Source organism: Elephantulus edwardii, unplaced genomic scaffold (assembly GCF_000299155.1).
Source record: "Elephantulus edwardii isolate Elephantulus edwardi_28Jun2011 unplaced genomic scaffold, EleEdw1.0 scaffold00032, whole genome shotgun sequence".
Classification (NCBI taxonomy): Eukaryota; Metazoa; Chordata; class Mammalia; order Macroscelidea; family Macroscelididae; genus Elephantulus; species Elephantulus edwardii.
Window position 1 is genome coordinate 7,317,357 of NW_006399782.1, and position 18,302 is coordinate 7,335,658.

At 46.0% G+C, this 18,302-nt stretch overlaps 1 protein-coding gene and 1 pseudogene across 1 annotated transcript in view; both read left to right on the plus strand.

Moving 5' to 3' along the window:
* The window catches only part of ADCY5 (adenylate cyclase 5), a 227,328-nt gene that overhangs the window by 101,908 nt on the left and 107,118 nt on the right, over window positions 1–18,302 (plus strand). The window lies entirely within an intron of this gene.
* Window positions 13,693–14,099, plus strand: LOC102849438 (annotated as a pseudogene).

Genomic DNA, 18,302 nt, shown 5'->3' on the forward strand with positions numbered 1-18,302 from the left:
ATTCTATCTCCGGATACAAAAGTACAATAGCTAGTATCCAGAAATTCACTTGACTTGGAGAATTTCAGTCCGTGTCCCTGGGAGCTGGGAGAGGACATTCTGGTAATGAGAGTGTGAAGCTGGAGGACTAATGAAATGGACTTTTCTGTGCAGCACTGCAGCCTCCCTCCCTCATGCTTTTGGAAACTTTTTCTATTTATAATACTTGATGTCACTTGCTCTGAATGTCATTTCTCACTTCTTTTCTCTAGTCCTCAGACTCTGAGTGATAAGCAGGAGTGAGTGCTAAGTATCTCCATTTTTGTCTTTGGGGAAACAAAGGCATGGAGATACACAGGTTAAACCATTTTTACCAGAACCAGAGTCCAGTGTTAGCGCCCAGCGCCAGGGCTGTCTCTGCCCGTTTGCTGTCATGAGCCTTCGGCAGAAGTCTGGGCGAAGCTGCCTGAGGTTTCACACTGAGGTAGGCCTTCCTGAGGACAGGGGCAGGTTTCCCTCGTGCAGGAACCTCGGAGGAATGAAAGGGGGCAAGGAGCGAGCCAGGCCCTGGCCTTGACTATCACCTCCCTCCTGTGCCACTGCCCCTTGCCACAGTCATCAAGAACATGACTTGCGGTCTGTATCATGTTGTTTTTAGGTGCTATTGAGTCAGTTGTGACTCATAGCAACCCTGTCGGCAGCAGATCTGAGCCTTGCCCTGCTCTGTGCCACCCTCACATCTCCACCGTGCTCAAGCTTGATGCTTCGTTCACTGAGTCAGTCCATCTTGTTGAGGGTCTTCCTCTCTTTCACTGACCTTCTTTTCCAAGCAGGATGTCTTTCTCCAAGACCTGGGGCCTCCTCACAAGGTGTCCAAAGTATGTGAGACAAAATTTTACCATCCTTGCGTCCAAGGAGCAACCTGGTTTCACCTTGTGTCTTGGGTGGATTTTTTTCAAGGTTCTGTTCTCTGGGAAGAAGTCTCTGAGTGACACAAATGGTTAAGCACTCTGTTGCCAGCAGATAGGTTGATGGTTTGAACCCACATATAGGGTTTAGCATGTTGCTTTGCTAACCAAAGGTCAGTGGTTGAAATCCACCTGGAAATTGGCAATCTCCTTTGAGCTGTGATCCTGGAGAAGAGTATTGAATATACCAGAGACACCTAAGAAAATGAACAGGTTCGTCCTGGAGAGGGTGAAACCAGGCTGCTTCTTGGAGGCAAGGATTCTGAACCTTCGTCTGACATACTTTGGAAATGTTGTAAGGAGAGACCAGTCCTTGAAGAGGGACATCATGCTTGGGAGGGTGGAGGGACAGCGCAGGAGGGGAAGACCCTCTATAAGGTGGATTGATTCAGTGACTGGGGTAATCAGGATGGGTGTGTCAGAGACAGTGAGATTAGCACAGAATAGAGCAGGGTTAGGGCTGTTGTACGTAGGGTCCCTATGAGTCGCAGGTGGCTGGATGGTACATAACAACATCTGTTAAGATTTACAGCCCTCAAAACCCAGTGCAGGGTCATTATGAGCTAGAATTGACTCAACAGTCATGGGTTTGGTAAAGTCACCTCAGAATGAGTCATCTGCTTCCAAAAGATGGTGGAGGCTCAGGGGAGGTCAGTCCAGCGCTGGTCCGATGCAGCCGTCATCAGGAGCAGCAGCAGTGGTGGAGGGATGTGTCCTCCACGTTATTCTGTGTTTATGGGTGCTCAGGAAGACCGTGTTCCAGAGCCTTCCGTGCCGTAAATTTGAACTTGACTGGATTTTCGCCAGTGGAATGTGAGCACAGGTGATAAACATCGTGAAATACTGGCCCATGAACACACTTTGTGCTTAATAACAACCACAAATTATGTGAGGTTGCATAGATTGAGGTGTATGTGTGGATGAGTTTCCTCTGCTGTCTGACAGTGGAGTGTATGAAAGTGTTTATAAGCTGAGATGGTGTGACATGAAGAAGCCTTTACCATTCATTTATATAGGAAACGTTTTAGGAATGTTCCCAGACCTACCAAGTCATACCAAATAACACTTAAAACCTAAAACCACAGTACTGTAGAGTGGTCGCAGATGTGGGTTAGAGCTGTGGCAGTGTGGTGCCACGGTGCTGAGTGGGGTTCCCTGGGGAGGGGGTGACGGCGCTCCAGCCCCTCAGGCTGTGTTGCAGTCTCTTTAACAGCTCACTGCAAAACAGATATTACTCTGCTTTTTTCATCAAAGTGAAAATTCTCTTCAGATTTCTTTCCCTTATCAAAAAATGAAAAATGTAAGTCTTCCCTAAAGGCAAAGTAACAGGAAAGTGAACTTTGAAAAGCAGTAGGTGCCCGTTTGCACGTAGGACAGAATGTACAATATATAAGTGTGTGTCTAAGTTTATGTGTGTTGCATGTTGTTGTCGTTTTGTGTGACTCGTAGCAACCCTATGTACAATAGCCCTATACCCTGCTCTTATTGTCTCTGACACACTAACCCCCATTACCCCAGTCACTGAATCAATCCATCTCATCAAGGATCTTCCTCTCTTGTGCTGTCCCATCACCCTTCCAAGCATGATGTCCCTTTCTAAGGATTGGTCCCACCTTGAAACATGTCCAGAGTATGTCAGATGAAGCTTCAGAATCCTTGACTCCAAGGAGCAGCCTGGTTTCGCTCTCTCTAGGACAGACCTGTTAGTTCTCTTAGCAGACCATGGTATATTCAGCACTCTTCTCCAGCACCACAGCTCAAAGGTATCAATTCTCCTTCTATCAGCCCTAGTCAAAAACTGGGAAGGGTGTACGGCAGGGGTGTGTTCTGTCTCCATACCTTTTCAATCTATATGCAGACTAGATTATCCAGAAGGCTGGGCTCTATGAGGAGAAATGTGGCATCAGGACTGGAGGAAGACTCATCAACAATCTGCATTTCGCAGATGACACAACACTACTTGCTGAAACTGAAGAAGACATGAAGTGTTTGCTGCAGAGGATCAAGGACTGCAGCCTTCAATATGGAATTGAAGCTCAGCATCCAGAAAACAGAGGTTCTCATCACTGGGCCAATTAGCAGCATCATGATAGATGGTGAGGAGATTGAGATTGTTAATAGCTTCAGTTTGCTTGGCTCCACAATCAACACTCTTGGCACCAGCAGTCAGGAAGTCAAAAGATGAATTGCATTGGGAAAGCCTGCTGTAGGAGACCTCTCCAAAGTACTGAAGAGCAATGATGTCAGTCTGGAGACTAAGGTGCTCCTGATTCAGACCATGGTCTTTGCTACATGTAGGTTCATATATGTAATGAAATGCATGGGGCACAGCTGTAGATTCATCCTAGACATAGCCCAGTGTCTCACAGGATTGTTTTACTGGGATTTAGGATTGTAGTCCTGGGCATGAGCTTGGTCGATTGTCATCACATAGCTTACATCACATGAAGTAAATGGTAACTGGGGTCTTAAAAGCTTGCAAGCAACCATATAAAGTGCAATTATTTGTGAGTACACATTTGGAGCAAAAGAGAGAGAAGGAAAACAAAGACTCAGAAGAAACTAGTCTAGAGGACTAATAGCCTACATGATCCATAACCTCATCTCCCCTGAGACCAGAAAAACTAGATGGTGCCCAGTATCACTAGGACATATAGGTGGTTCCAGGTAGAATGGAAGAAAACTAGCAAAAACCCTAGATTACTAAAGAGGACTGGACTGAATTAGGCTAATAGAGATGAAAGAATCTCCTTAAACTGTCACCTGGACATAACTGAAGCCACTCCCAGATGACAACTTTGTTGTTGTTGTTATGTGCTGTCGAGTCACTTGCTACGCATAGTGACCCTATGTAGAACAGCCCTAAACCCTGCTCTGTCCTGCACCAATCACACTTTCTCTGACACACCCACCCCAATCACCCCAGTCACTGAGTCAGTCACTTTATAGAGGGTCTTCCCCTCCTGTGCTGTCCCTCCACCCTCCCAACCAGTCAGTCCCTCCTTACAACATGTCCAAAGTATGTCAGACAGAGCCTCAGAATCCTTGCCTCCAGGGAGCAGCCTGGTTTAACCCTCTCCACGATAAATATGTTTGTTTTCCTAGCAGTCCATGGTATCTTCAATACTCTTCTCCCACACCAAAGCTCAAAGGCATCAATTCTCCTGCTGTCCTCCCTAGTCATTGTGCAACTCTCTGGTGCATAACAAGTGATTGCAAAGACCATGGCCTATATCAGGCCCACCTTAGTCTCCAGAGTGACACCATTACTCTTCAGTACTTTGGAGAGGTCTCTAACAGCCGATTTTCCCATCACAATATGTCTTTTAATTTCCTGGCTGCTGGTGCCAAGAGTGTTGACTGTGGAGCCAAGCAGACTAAAGTTGTTAACAATCTCAATCTCTTCACTATCCATCCTGATGCTGCCAATTGGTCCAGTGGTGAGGATCTTTGTCTTCTTGACATAACTTCAATCCATACTGAAGGCTGCAGTCCTTGGCCCTCCGCAGCATGCATTTCAGGTCCTCCTCAGTTTTAGCAAGTAGGGTTGTGTGATCTGCATAACGCAGATTGTTGATAGATCTTCCACCAATCCTGACCCCATACTTCTCCTCATAGAGCCCAGCCTCTCGGATAATCTGTTCTGCATACAGGTTGAAAAGGTATGAAGATAGGACACATCCCTGGAGTACACCCTTCCCAATTTTGAACCACGCAGTGTTTCCTTGCTCTGTTTGATGACTGCCTCCTGGTCCAAGTATAGGTTTCGCATTAGTACAATCAAGTGTTCTGGGATTCCCATTCTTCTCAGAGTCAGCCACAGTTTGTTATGATCCACACAGTCAAACGCCTTTGCATAATCAATGAAACACAGATATACATTCCTCTGGTATTCCCTGCTTTCAGCTAAGATCCATCTAACACCAGCTACAATATCCCTAGTACCACGACCCCTTCTAAACCCAGCCTGGACTTCTGGCAGTTCTCTGTTGATGTGCTGATCCAGTCGTTTTTGGATCATCTTCAGTGGAATCTTGTTTTCATGATAGCACAACTTAGAGACAAATAATAGATTGGCTCATAAAATAAACACTATCACCTATATTTAATCCAATTAATAATCATATGTGTGGGACCAAATGGTCAACAGTTACCCTAAAACTAAGATGAGATAGATGGCAATGGGCAGGGGAGGTGGGGCAGGGAAGGCAGATTAATGAAAACAGAACAACCAGAATAGAAATGTGAAAGCTGATTATGTTGTGCCAAATATAATCTATGCCACTGAATAATATAAATGGAAATTGTTAAATAGAACTTAACTTACTATGTAAACAAAAATGCAGTAAAGTGAAAAAGAAAATAAATATCCCATGCAATCTTCTAGTCTTCTCCTCCCCTTTCCACAGTGACCATAGAAATGTCAGGGCTTAGATGACATAGCTACAAGATGGAGTAGATCCACTTGGCCTATGAACCAAAGACTAAACATTTTTTAATTAAAGGACCAAGATAGCAGGGTTAATGTGTTGCTGCCACATAGCCCAAAGTTTACTGGCTAATAGAGTATTGCATGTGTAACCAGGGGCCCAGCTGTCCCACCTGCCCTGATGCTTACTTGACGGCATGACCTTGGGCACTGGGCTGGTTTCTGCATCTGGAAAACCTAAAACAGTCAGCTTTCTCAAAATCCAAAATTTGGTGAGGCTGTGAAGGTGAAGGTTGACTCAACAGGCTGGTGCTGAGGAAGGTAATGCAGGGAACAGAACAGCTCTGGGCTCAGACGGACGGGGAGGCAGGAGCCTGCTGCCTGGAGACTGGTGCTCAGCTTTGTTCTGATGTGGACTTCATGGACCTAGCCCAGAAGCACACAGCTGGTCTGCTCCTGTGTTCATTCAATCATTCATCCACTCATTCATCCATGCGATAGCTCTTGAGTGCTCATCTTATGTTAGACAGAGTGTTAGGTGCTGTTGATTCGGTAGGGAGCAGTTCTGCCCCTTTCCTGTGGAACAGTTCATAAGCTGGTGGAGACGAAACAGTTCGTGGTCTGGTACACTAACAAACTCTGCTGATGACAGTCAAATTCTGACTATACCCGAGGTGCCTTGTAGAAATGAGGATGGTGAGACCTCACCGCACCGACTTTGGGCATGTCATTGGGAGAGGCCGTTCCCTGGAGGAAGATACAATGGTTGGTAAAGCAGAGGGTTGGGGGTGGGGGGAAGAGGGAGACTCTCAGTAGGGTGATTGACCAGTGGAAGCAACAGTGGACATAAACACTGTTAGGATGGCATAGGGCCAGTCAGTGTTTCATCCTGTTGTATGGAGGGCCCCTGAATCAGAACTGACTCTAGGGCACCTAACAGCAACAACAACAACAACTCAGAGCCAAAGAAGAGAGTGAGTCTTAGAACTATGGTGATTGTTACTGAGGAAGTTACTTTGGGAGGTGAGCAAAGACTTTTTTGGAGAAATTAAATATTTAGTTACAGTCTAAATGAGGAGTAGGAGGTGAATAGGCAAAGAAAGGTGTATATGTGAGTCGAAAAGGAATATTTGTAGAAGTGGGATTAGCACACGCAAGGGCCCTGTGGCAGGACTGAGCAGAAATTGGATTCAAGGGCAATGATATCAAGACGGAGAGGGCTTAGTGGGAGATGTGCTTGAAGCAGCAGTAGGAGCCAGCTGACATAGCCCAGGCCGCTGAATGAAGGAGCTGGCTTCGCCTCCCACCCCCCAGAGACTTGGGAGTTATCGCAGTTTGAAGTGGGAGAGGAAGTGTAGTTTATGTGATTGGATTTGTGTTGTGAGATCATTTTGGCCTGAGTGCAGAGCTTTCTAGCTGCTGTCTGCTCTTGGCAAGTGGAGGTGGACAGTTGTGTTTGTGTGTGCATGCGCACATGTTTGTGTGTGTATGCACACACGTACAAGTGCACAGTTTTGGAAAGGCCACATCCCAAGGTTATCTTCTTGCCGAGGCACTTCTGCCTGTTGGTCTGCGTCAGCCCTGATAAAAAGCCCTCCATGCTTAAAAAACACCAGAGGACATAACTTTCCCAGGGGATGATGGGAATTCACTGGATACAAATCCTAGTTCTGGGAAGAATGCTAGCAGAGAAAGGAACTATTGTCTAAAATTAGATTTTGGGAATATTTCAATGAAACATATTCTTCCTGCCCCTTTCTTGATGAGGGCTCGTCCCAGTTTCCTCCTTCCTGCCTGCCTGGACCTTTGTTCTCCAGCCGTATCCTCCTCCTGGCCCATTTGAGCCTCTTGAGTTCTCCCTCCCACCCTTGGTGGGCCACATGGAGTCTGGTCTGTTAATGTTCCCCACTGCGCATTGTTAGGGGCAAGTGAGGCAGGCCAAGACCACAGGCAGATTATGTCCTGAAGCCTCTAGGAACAAGTGTCCCCTCTTCCCAGTGAGAATTTTCTTGAAAATAAGTCCTTCCCACACTCTAGACTGGGCAGAAACAGCTTGCAGCCCTTAGAAGACATTCTCGTTTTGTTGAAGAAGTGCCAAGATCCAAAACCACCTCTGCACCCTTTATCTTAACTGTAACTAACTTTGCTTCATTCCTGCATGTCTTCAGTCCTGTAGGGCCCATAAGCTTAGGACCACTATAATCACAGGCCCCCAGAAATGAGAACCCAGCAATCTTTGTCTTCCCCTGTGGCCCACCACCCCCTTTGCCCCAAAGAGCCCACAGGTTGAAGTCTCCTAGGTCTACCTCATACACTGTCCATGAAATAACTCAACTTTGGGGTTAAAAATATCTTATAAACTACCACCATAATTACTTCCACCATTGAGATGAAGTCCTTTAGTTATGGGACTCTGTACTGGACTTTCTAATGGTGAGTGCCTAAGAGTAGCCAGGCAGACACCCTCAAGTGAACAGAGGTCATCTGCTTCTCAGGTCAAAGAAGGCCATCAAGGGAAACATCAAGCCTCAGTAAACACTCAAGAATAGAACCAGCCTCTCATCCCTCTGACCCCTCATGCATTCTTGTGGTAAACTCTTAGCTGTAGTCATTGTTTCTCAAGAAAGCAATATGGCGCCTGCTGGCCTAAGGTTGTTAAGAGCCTCATTCTCTTGGGCTGCTCTGAGAGGCTGTCCCTGCTGGGCGGCTATCCCCAGAGACAGAGTGGGCTGGACTGTTGGGGTGAAGCCTTGATGACTTTGGGGGCCCAGAGGGTCTTCAGGAAGGACACTTGATGAGAGCTGTCTTGGCTGTGATTACTGGCAACAGAATCCAGGAAAACTCAGCACCTGGTTTAACTCTGTTTGTCATTCCCTGAGGAAAAATGAGAGTACGCTTCCTTCTCCCAGGTGGAGTTGTTTATATCTGCAGGACCTTGACATGCGTGTGCAGGCTTTCACACGGAGACACTTGAAAATTAAATAAGTCCCCGTTTCGGACTCTTTGGCAGTGAGCAGACACTAAGCAGATCCTATGTGTTTCCCCTGAGAACAGATGTGCATAAAGGACCGATGGTGGCAGGGACTGGAGGTGTTATTGGGAGACCAGATCTGAGAGAGGTGGGGGGCTTTGTGCCTCTGGAGGCTTAGTGTGAAGACCAAGGGACAGCTGTTTAGATTAAATGGAGAAGAGTGTCCTAACAGGGATACATGGAAGTATGGTCATGGTCAGGATGATTCTCAGCTCTTCCATCTGAACCCATTGTCTACCCCGCAATTGAAGCCCTTTCTAATTTTGCCATTTCTGTCAAAACTAGTTGCCATTGATGATTGCATGTGTGTCAGAACAGAGCTGTGCCCCATAAGATTTTCAATGGGTTGGAGTTTTTTTTGGGGGGGAGGGGAAAGCATCTCTTCTGAGGCATCTTGATTGGCTCTGAAACGCCAGCCTCAACTCCTCAGAGCTCATTAACTGTTTGCACTATGCAGGGACGCCTCATATCTTTCAAGAGGCCCGTAAACATTGGAATCTTTCTTGAGTCAGTCCCATGTCTTGTCAACACTCTTAAATCTATCTCTGCTTGTTAGCCCCACCACCATCTCCCCAATCTGACAGTATTTCTGCTCTGCAGCTATGGCCTCCTCAAAGATGCTACTGCTCCTCTCCTTTGCCATTTCTAATCCCTTTTTGCTGGGAAAGGAAGAAGGTGTGAGAAAGAGAAGGAGACCCTCAACCAGAGAGATTGATACAGTGACAGTCACAGTACGCTTAAGCCTATCAGAGACTTTGAGGGTGCACAGTCAGGGCAAGGTTCAGATCTGAAGGTCCGTTCATGTTGTGTCATCTATCAGTATTTCACTTCTTTTTGTAGCTAAATATTATCCCCCATATTAACTGTTCACTCGTTAACACACTGATGGGCCATTGAGCTGTTTCCTCCTTCCTTCCAGCTATATGGTTCGTGTGGCTGTGAGCACTCACACCAGTTTTCATTTCTTTGGGGCAAATCCCTTGGAGTGAAATAGCTTGATCATAATATACTCTGTTTTTTTGCCATAATTGTGGCTGCCCTGAGGGCAGGGACCACATGTGGAGTGTCTTTAGCGTATTACATGGAGGAAGCTCTGGGAGCCTAGTCTGTAGGGAGTTGAGCTGTTAACCCAGAGGCTGAGCCTCGAAGATGAACAGTCTCCTCCTATGTGATTAGAGCCTCATAGACCTACCTAGAGGGTCAGGGATGCATTAGTTCCCACTCAGCAGCAATGAGTGAGTTAAGTCAGCTACCAACTTGAATCTCTTAATATGGAATAGTGGGAGCTGACTATCCATCATGTACAGGAACATCCTTGTCAAATATAAAGAAGTTCCATGCTGATCCATATTCACTTTGGCTCACATATTTGACTTTTGAGTTTGGGAAGTATATCCGAATAATAACTGTGTTAACTGGAATTCCTCATATGTGTCTGGAGAGCATCCTTCCACTCAAAGCATTGTACTTTGGGATGGAATGCTTTTTTGGACAAAGAATGTTGTCCCATTCTTCTTGACTGTGTTATTTCCAGCGCAGCAGATTGTGAGATTGTCTGTTTCAGAATGGCCAGTGCTAGTCCATCTCCGCTCACTAGGATGTCAGTCGTAATGCATTCTCTTTAATTTTTGACAACACCTCATTTTCCTTGACTCATACTTCTTAAATCCCGTGTTCCAGTTATTAATGGCTGTTTGCAGCTGCTTCTCCTTATTTTGAGTCTTGCCACGTGAGCAGATGAAGGCCCTTCACTGTCTCACAACGTTATCAACCCACGTGCTGTCTCACGTACTTGAGGCATGTTGTCAGGAAGGTCCCGCCTCGGGAAGAGGATCCTATGCTTGGAAAAGTGGAGGAGCAGCCAAGGAGAGGAAGACCCTCCAGAAGATGGATCAGGGCAGTAGCTGCAGCTATGCGAGTGTTGAGATGGGCACGGAGATTGTGAAACGATGCAGCAGGGTTTCGTGTTTTGGTTGAAGAGTTGCTGTGATTAGGAGCCAACTCCCAGGTACCAAATAGCAACCAAGAGTCAAGAAGAAGCATAGGTGGTTCCGAGTAGAATTCTTACTTCCCAAGCAGAAGACTCTCGTTGATTCCCGACTAGTCCATCAGGCACAGCCACTACCTTTCAGTCAGTGGAGCCTTGTGTGTTGCTGTGATGCCGAGCAGATTTCAGCAGAGCTTTCAGACTTCAGAGCGATGAGGAAGAAAGGCCTGGATAGGTACTTGCAGTAATCAGCCAACAGGAACTCTGTAGATGGTAGTGGTTCTATCTGCACCCAGATATGGGGATGATACATAATGAGGCACTGGTTCATTCCGTTGTGCACGGGGACACTGTGAGTTGGAGAGCAACAGCAGCTACCAACAAAACCATTAAGAGCTGAAGAAATACTTTATCTTAAGTTATGGTGGCACTCAGGTAGTGTAGTCTGCAGGGAGTGGTTCTGTCTTCCCGCTGGTGGTGCCTTGCTAGAGGTTTGAGTCTACCAGCAGCTCCTCTAGAGAAACAAGGGCATTCTTCTCCTGTGCGATTATCAGATGCTGAAACACTCCCTCTCCCCCCGAAGTTCAGCCATGGGCTGGTTTCAACTCTACTGCACTGAGTGTTTGAGTTTTGAAGTCTGCAGCGCCAGGTCTGTGATAGGAACGTGATTAGAACTTGATTAGAACGTGATTAGAACGTGCTCCTTCAGGTCTGGCCCTGCTACCTGAGGGCCTCCTGGCCTCTGGGCCACATTCCACAGCTTAGCAAATGTCAGTGATGAAAACCTGGCCTTCCAAGTGCCGTCAGCAGGTTTGTTTTGACAAGGGCAATTTCGTTTAAGTGACTTGTGCTAGCACTAGAGGTGCTCAGAGCAGGGACCTGCCAAGGACCTCTGCCCCACCTCCCCTCAGGGCAGAGGATACTTTCTGGGAAAGAGCAAGAACGGTGTAGAATTGTGGGGATGTGTCTCCTTCCTCAGCATGCATACACTCCCTGTCCTGTTCTGGTTTGTGGGGCAGCTCCGCTGAGGCTCGTAGGCTCTGGGAGAGTTCTCTGTCCTGCTGAATGTCAACTGGTCATCTCTCAGTTACCTGCATTAAGCCGCAACATCTGTGGCATGGGCCATACTAGACTGCAGAGGGGGTTCTAAATGCAGTGACTGGTCTGGAATGCACCGATGATGTGTAGCAGACTTGCTCTTGATTATTTTTGGCTCACGTTGAGGTCAGATCACACTGTATTCTTTAGGTACATACCAGCGGTGTGGGATGGCTGTGGCTTAGACAAACCTGCCATTTTTTGATGCTTTCGTCCTCAGTTTCAAGAGGACACATCCTGGATGCGGTCATGTACTTAAGTAACTATTTAGAAAGCAGAGGTGGTCAGTGATGACCAGCGGTGGGAGGACTATGGAAAGGGTGAGTTTATACCTGGAGGGAACGTTACATTACCTTGATGCTAATGGTGGTGGAATGATTTGGAAAAGAAGGGCAGGAATAGTCGCTCCCTTTTAGAATGTGATCCATGTGACTGGACTGATTCCACAAGCAAAGTGATTGAGCACATGTTTTGTTGTGTGTGTTTTCATCACAATCCAAGCAAAACAAAACAAAACCCCCAGCTGATGGGCATTCAGGCTCTCCAGAGCTGCTCCATGAGGCTGCCTGGGACAGTGCCATCTCATGCAGGCTGTGCGGTTCCTCACCAGCTTCTTGGTGCAGACTTGGATTCACGGCAGCCGTTTAGGAATAGTTCTATGGCTGTGGGGCCAGGACGTTTCCCTGTCCTGCTGTGGGCTCTGGGTGGCTTGGGCGGTGGGGAACTGCATGCTGCTCTCACATGGCTTTGTCCTCCTGCAGGTGCATGTGGCTGAGGAGTGGAAGGCATCTGGTGGTGTTGGCTTTGAATTCCATTCCTGTCCCTAACTTTCCGGGGCTTGGGGCCTTTTTCATCCAAATTCCAGCACAGAGAGAGAGAGAGAGAATGCACGCGCACAGAGGAGAGGCACACACTCTTCTCTTCTTGCCCTGTTGCTATCACAGCACAGTTCAGTGCAGGGGAGGCTGGTATTCTGCCCTGTAGCACATAGTGCTGTGGAGCTCTGGTGGCACATAGTCTGAAGAGAGTTGTGCTGCTAACTCAAAGTCCACACCTCTTTGATGGTTCAAATCTATCAGCACACCAAAGGAGAAAAATGAGCAGTCTCCTCCCAGGAGATTTGCAGCCTTGGAAAGTCAATGCAGGGTAAGCTCTGAATTGATTCCAACTCAACAGCAATAAGCTGAGTGAGAATGCATATTGATGGTTTCCTGAATCCTGTGGCAGAGGGTCCTGGGAAGTGTCCACTTCTGCCTGTGCTCCTGGGTGTTTGAGCAGGACATGAGGAGCAAGATTGGGGTGGAGGTGGATGGTGTCTCCTTCAGTGGTCAGCTTGTGGCAATTGGGACCAAGAGGGTTTAGGACTGTCCATCTTTTGGTCAGTGGTGTAACCTGTAATGCATGCTGCCACCAGCAGTCTTTTAATAACTTATAGTTTCTTTTCTTAAATTTGTTGCTGGTATATTGAGTATGTTTTTTTGGAGACAGGAGACAGAAGGAAACTTGGATTGTAGAGAGGCACCAGGAATATGGAGGTGAATTGAGGCAAGAAAAGCAGAATGAGGCCACCAATTCATAGAAGAAAATAACTTTGGGGGGGACACTAGGACAGCCCTGCAGTGTTGTCGAGATGACCTTGGGTGGGTGGACTGAGCCTTGAGCTCACCTTCCTCTATCTCCTCAAGCATTTGAGTCCCTCTCTCTCTCTCTCTCTCTCCACCCTCCACCCCCCTCATGTAGTTGGCTGTGCACAGCCATGTCATGGCGCACACTTAAGACCTCAACACATTAATATAAGCAAGCACTGGACAACCAGACTTAATCCCTGAAATCACAGTGTTACCTCAGTGGTTAAAGTCCCACTCTTTTTTGGTACTCGGACGTTTTTGCCTTTAATGAGAGGTTCCTCAGGAAGAAGCCTTGACCACGGCTGGAATGAAGCAGTGTTCCTTTGCAACTAGAATCTGAAGTCTGTGGCCACCAGCGGGGTCTGTGTCTCAGCTGCTGACAGGTCTTCTATTCAGACAGTGTCACACTCTATCCTCTTTTCTAAAGAGCTTGAGCCAGAATACACAACAATGTGTGTGTGTGTGTGTGCGCGCGCGCGCGCACGTTAACAATATGGACCAGGCGATGGCATGTTTTAAAAAACCCTAGAAAATCGCGCTTTCCGCCTCCAGCAGTGAGGGAAGCTGTTGCCATGTCTGCCCATCTGCAGTGGATGGTCGTGCGTGCTCCAGCTTCTTGAGAAAAAGCAGACCTACAGCACCGAGCCCAGTAATCGCAAAACCCGCAACTCCTTCTGCTACCACGGGCTGATCCACTGCAAGGCCATAGGCATGGAGCTGGCCAGACAATGAGGGGGTTGTGGTGGTGATAATGTGGAGGTCAGGCCAGGAGGGGAAGCCAGCCACCTCCTATGTGTGGACCACCATTCACAAGAATGCTCAGGCCACACTCAGCATCATCCGGCACATGATCTGCAAGAACAAGTACTGGCCAGACCTGTGTGTGCACAACCGCCACTGCAGGGCCAGCAGCATCCTGCACAGCCAGAAGCCTGTCATGGTGAAGAGGAAGTGTACCTGCCCCACCAAGAGCACTTGAGCTCCTGCTCCCCAGACAGCTCGCCTCCACCCCCCAAAAAAAATCAAGGAAACAACCTGAAATCACTTTGTTTACTCTAACATAAAAAATGAAGACATTTATGGCTTATCTCTAATAAATGTAATTTTATATATAATTATCTTATTTTATGTAATGATAGGTAATTTTATAGGTATATAATTTTCTATCATAATATCTTGATCATATCATGTATGTTGTTGATATGTTCCATCAAGTCAGAACCAACTCATAACTGATCCTCCAGTGAGTTTTCAGAGGCTGTAAACCACACAGGAAGAGATTGCCTATATCTTTCCCCTGCAGAACAGCTGGGGAATTCCAGCTATCTGCCTTTACATGACAGTGCAATTCTTTACTCACACAGCCACCAATGTATGTTGTTGTTGTTGCTGTTGTCTGTGATGTCAAGTTGCCTGTGACTCATAGTGACCCCGTGCACAATAGCTCTGAACTTGTCCTAACCTGAGCCAATCTCACTGTCTCTGACACATCTACACCCATTCTCCCAAGGACTGGTCTCTCCTGGCAACATGCCCAAAATAAGTGAGATGGAGCTTGGATGCCTCCAAGAAACAGCCTAGTTTCAGCCTCTCCAGGACAGACCTGTTTGTTCTCTTGGCAGTCCATGGTATGTTCAGTACTCTTCTCCAACACAACTCAAAGGCATTGATTCTTCCATCTGTCACCCTTAGTCATTATCTGGTTCTCTGATGCATAGCAAATATTTGTGAATTCCATGACCTGAATCAGGCACACCTTAATCTCTAGACTAACGTTCTTGCTCTTTAGTACTATGTACAGTTCTCTGACAGCAGATTTTCCCAGTGCAGTTCATTATTTGACTTCTTGACTGCTCATGCCAAGAGTGTTTATGGAATTGAGCAAGCTGAAATTGTAAATAATCTCAATCTCTTCTCCATCTGTCATAGAGAAACTGTCATGCCAATTGGCCCAGTGGTAAGAATGTTCCTTTTCTTGATGTTGAGGTTCAGTCCATATTGAAGAAGTCCATATTGAAGTCCATATTTGCTATAGCTCTTGACCTTCTTCAGCAAATCCTTCAGGCCCTCTTCAGTTTCATCAAGCAAGATTGTGTCATCTGCATAAGGCAGAATGTTGATAATTCTTCCTCTCAATCCTGATGCCATCTTTCTCCTCATAAAGCCCAGCTTCCCAAATGATCTGTTGCACAAGGTATGGAGACAGGATGCATGTCTGACACACTCCTTTTGATTTTGAGCCATACAGTGTTTCTTTGCTCTGTTTTGAGGATTGCTTCCTGATCCTAGTTTAGGTTTCACATGAGCACAATCATGTGTTCTCGGATTCCCTTTCTTCTCAGTGCTAGCCACAGTTTGTTGTGATCCACACAATCAAATGCCTTTACATAGTCAGTGAAACATAGTTATTCTTCTGGTACTCTCTGCTTTCAGCTAAAATCCATCTGGCATTGCTATGATGTCCCTAGTGCGGTTCTAAACCCAGCTTGTATTTCTGATAGTTCTCTATTGATGTAGTGTTCCAGTCATTTTTTGATAATGTTCCACAGGATTTTGCTTGTGTGTGATACTAGTGATATTGTTTAGTATTGATATTGACCTAACTTTGTTGGATACTCTTTTTTTTTTAAAAAAAAAAAAGGAAGTCATGAATATGTATCTCTTCTAGTCAATTGGTCAGGTAGTTGGCCTCTAGATTTCTTGGCACAATCTGGTGAGCACATCCAAGGCAACATCTCTTGGCATATGTCTAATTGATATGCCATGAATTCTTAGCTGATCCAATTTGGGAAGCTTCTATCATGTCATATATATCACAGGTCATGTTTCATTATTGAAATATAGCACATAATTTCCATTTCTAATGTAGACTTTTTTTGTTTGGTTTTAGTTATCATTTATTTTTCACACTAGAGATTATTTTATCACAGTCTGTTCATCAGTATCTGAAGTTAGAAATTCCTCCCTCTCCCTTTTAAATTTTATATTGGTTTGCTTACAAAGTTTACATACATTGTTTCACACTATTTATTCTTCATTCATATTGTTTTTCATACAATCATTCCTATGCATTATGTTTTCTAAAATTAATCACCATTGAGCCTTGCCCATCATTACCCTGTTTTTTCACCCAGATCCTTCTATTTCCTTCACCTTCTCCCTCTACTCGGCAAACTGTGCAACTCTGTGGTTTCGCCCCTACCCATTCACACCGTCTACTCCCATACCTCCCCCTCTTGCATCCTCATACATGTTTTACTAGTTTTCCTTCTATTTTTACAATAAAAGTCTTATGTAGTATTTGTCCTTATTAGATTTAGTTCACACAGCATAATGCTTTCCAGTCTCTCCTTAGTTATGTAGTATTTTTTAAAAATCATTGCTCCTAAGTGCTGCATAGTATTCCATTGTGTGAATGTACTACAATTCTAAAGTTAGATATTTTCTAAATAACTTTCTCATGACTTAACAAGATAAAAAACCAAACCCACTCCTACTGGCCAGTTCCAATCCTTGGTGACCTTTCATTTGGTTTTCAAGGTCATATATCTTTGCAGGACAAGGCAGCCCACCTTTCTCTCTTGGAGAAGCTGATGGATTTGAACCTCTCATATTTTGGTTAGCAGTAACAATCTTTGATAACTTGTAGCTTCTTTTCCTAATATTTATTTATGTGGTTGATTCACTGAGCATATTTTTGACAACAGAAATAAACTTGGATTGTAGAGAGGAATGTAGGAAGAGAGAGGGGAATTTCTGGATTGGGGGACCCACCCTCTTTCTCATTACAGACCTTGAGGACTTTGTCTCAGCTTCTTGAAAATTCCTTCTTCTCCCTCAGATCTGGCTGAGGAGCAGCCCAGGCCTCTGAGGCTCCCAAAGCTACGAAGTGGGGTATTCTGATACTTTTTATTCTCTTGCCTTACGCTGTAGGAAACACCAAGAGATAAGAACATAGAAAACCAAGGTTCACAGTACCTGCTGCCCCAGGCCAGGTTGGGCATGCTGCTGGTAGAGAAGGCAGTGGCCTTTCCTTTCACACTTTTCGTAAAGATAGATGTTCCCCAGATGCCTCCTAAGATCCCACTTTTAGGTAAAGAGGATTTGGACCCTGTAGTGAAGGCCTTTTGGCCCCATGCATGAGTGCTCTGTGCAGGGAGAAGGAGCCTGTGAACAGCAGGGGAGATCACTATAGATCCCACGTCCTTTCCCCACTCCAGACTTCATCTCCTTGAGACAATGCAGAGCCAGCTCCTTCTTCCCCTCCGGCCTCTGTTTCCCAGCTCAGAATGCCGCCACTGTCCTTCCTTCCGCCTTGGAGAATCCAAGCCATGCTGTCTGCTTTGTCTCTGGTCTTGTTTCTGGGCTTGGTCCCAGGCCTTGTCAAGACCACTGCCTTGGGAACCTTTGACGATTTTTAAAGTGGACTCCCATTTCTCATGCTTCTAGCCTCATGCTGCCTTCTTTTCGTGCTCTGGCTGCTGGAGTTTCTCCCTTCTGCACCGGCGCAGGTGATGGAAGAGGAAGGATGTGATCTGGGCTGAATCTGGATGCTCAGCTGTAGATGCCTCATGTGCAGGGATCTTAACATAAGAGCCAAGCTGCTCAGAGATGCAGTGGCTGAGAGGAGAGGAGGATGTACTTCTCTCTTGTGTAACAGTCCCAAGTTGAGTGGTCCAGCTTTGATAGTGGAGCTCACTCAGTTCCCTGCATGAGGTTGCTCCAGCATCGTTAAGAACATTCTTTTCTTCTGTAGGATCAGAGCTAGATTTTGGGACATGTCCATGTTCCAGCTCAGAAGAAAGTGAAAAAGGGTCCTTCTGTAGGTCGAATAAGGGACTTGTCTAGGAATGGAATGAGAAGTGACACAGGAGTTTCATATGACTGTTCATACCCCTTTGTAGTCATATGGCCACACCAAGATGCAAGAGAGACCCAGGAAGGTCTCTAGCTGTGTGCTCAGTTGCTGTCCATTACTGGGAGGAGAGGATGAATTCAGGTGGACAACTAATAGCCTTTTAGAAAACTATGACTTTTGAGAATAAAAAGATTAATCTCAATTATGGTGTGCCTGATCCAGGCCATAGTGTTTTCAGTTACTTGTTGTGAGTCAGGAAGATGGATAATGACTAGGGATGATAGAAGGAGAATTGATGCCTTTGAGCTGTGGTGCTGGAGAAGA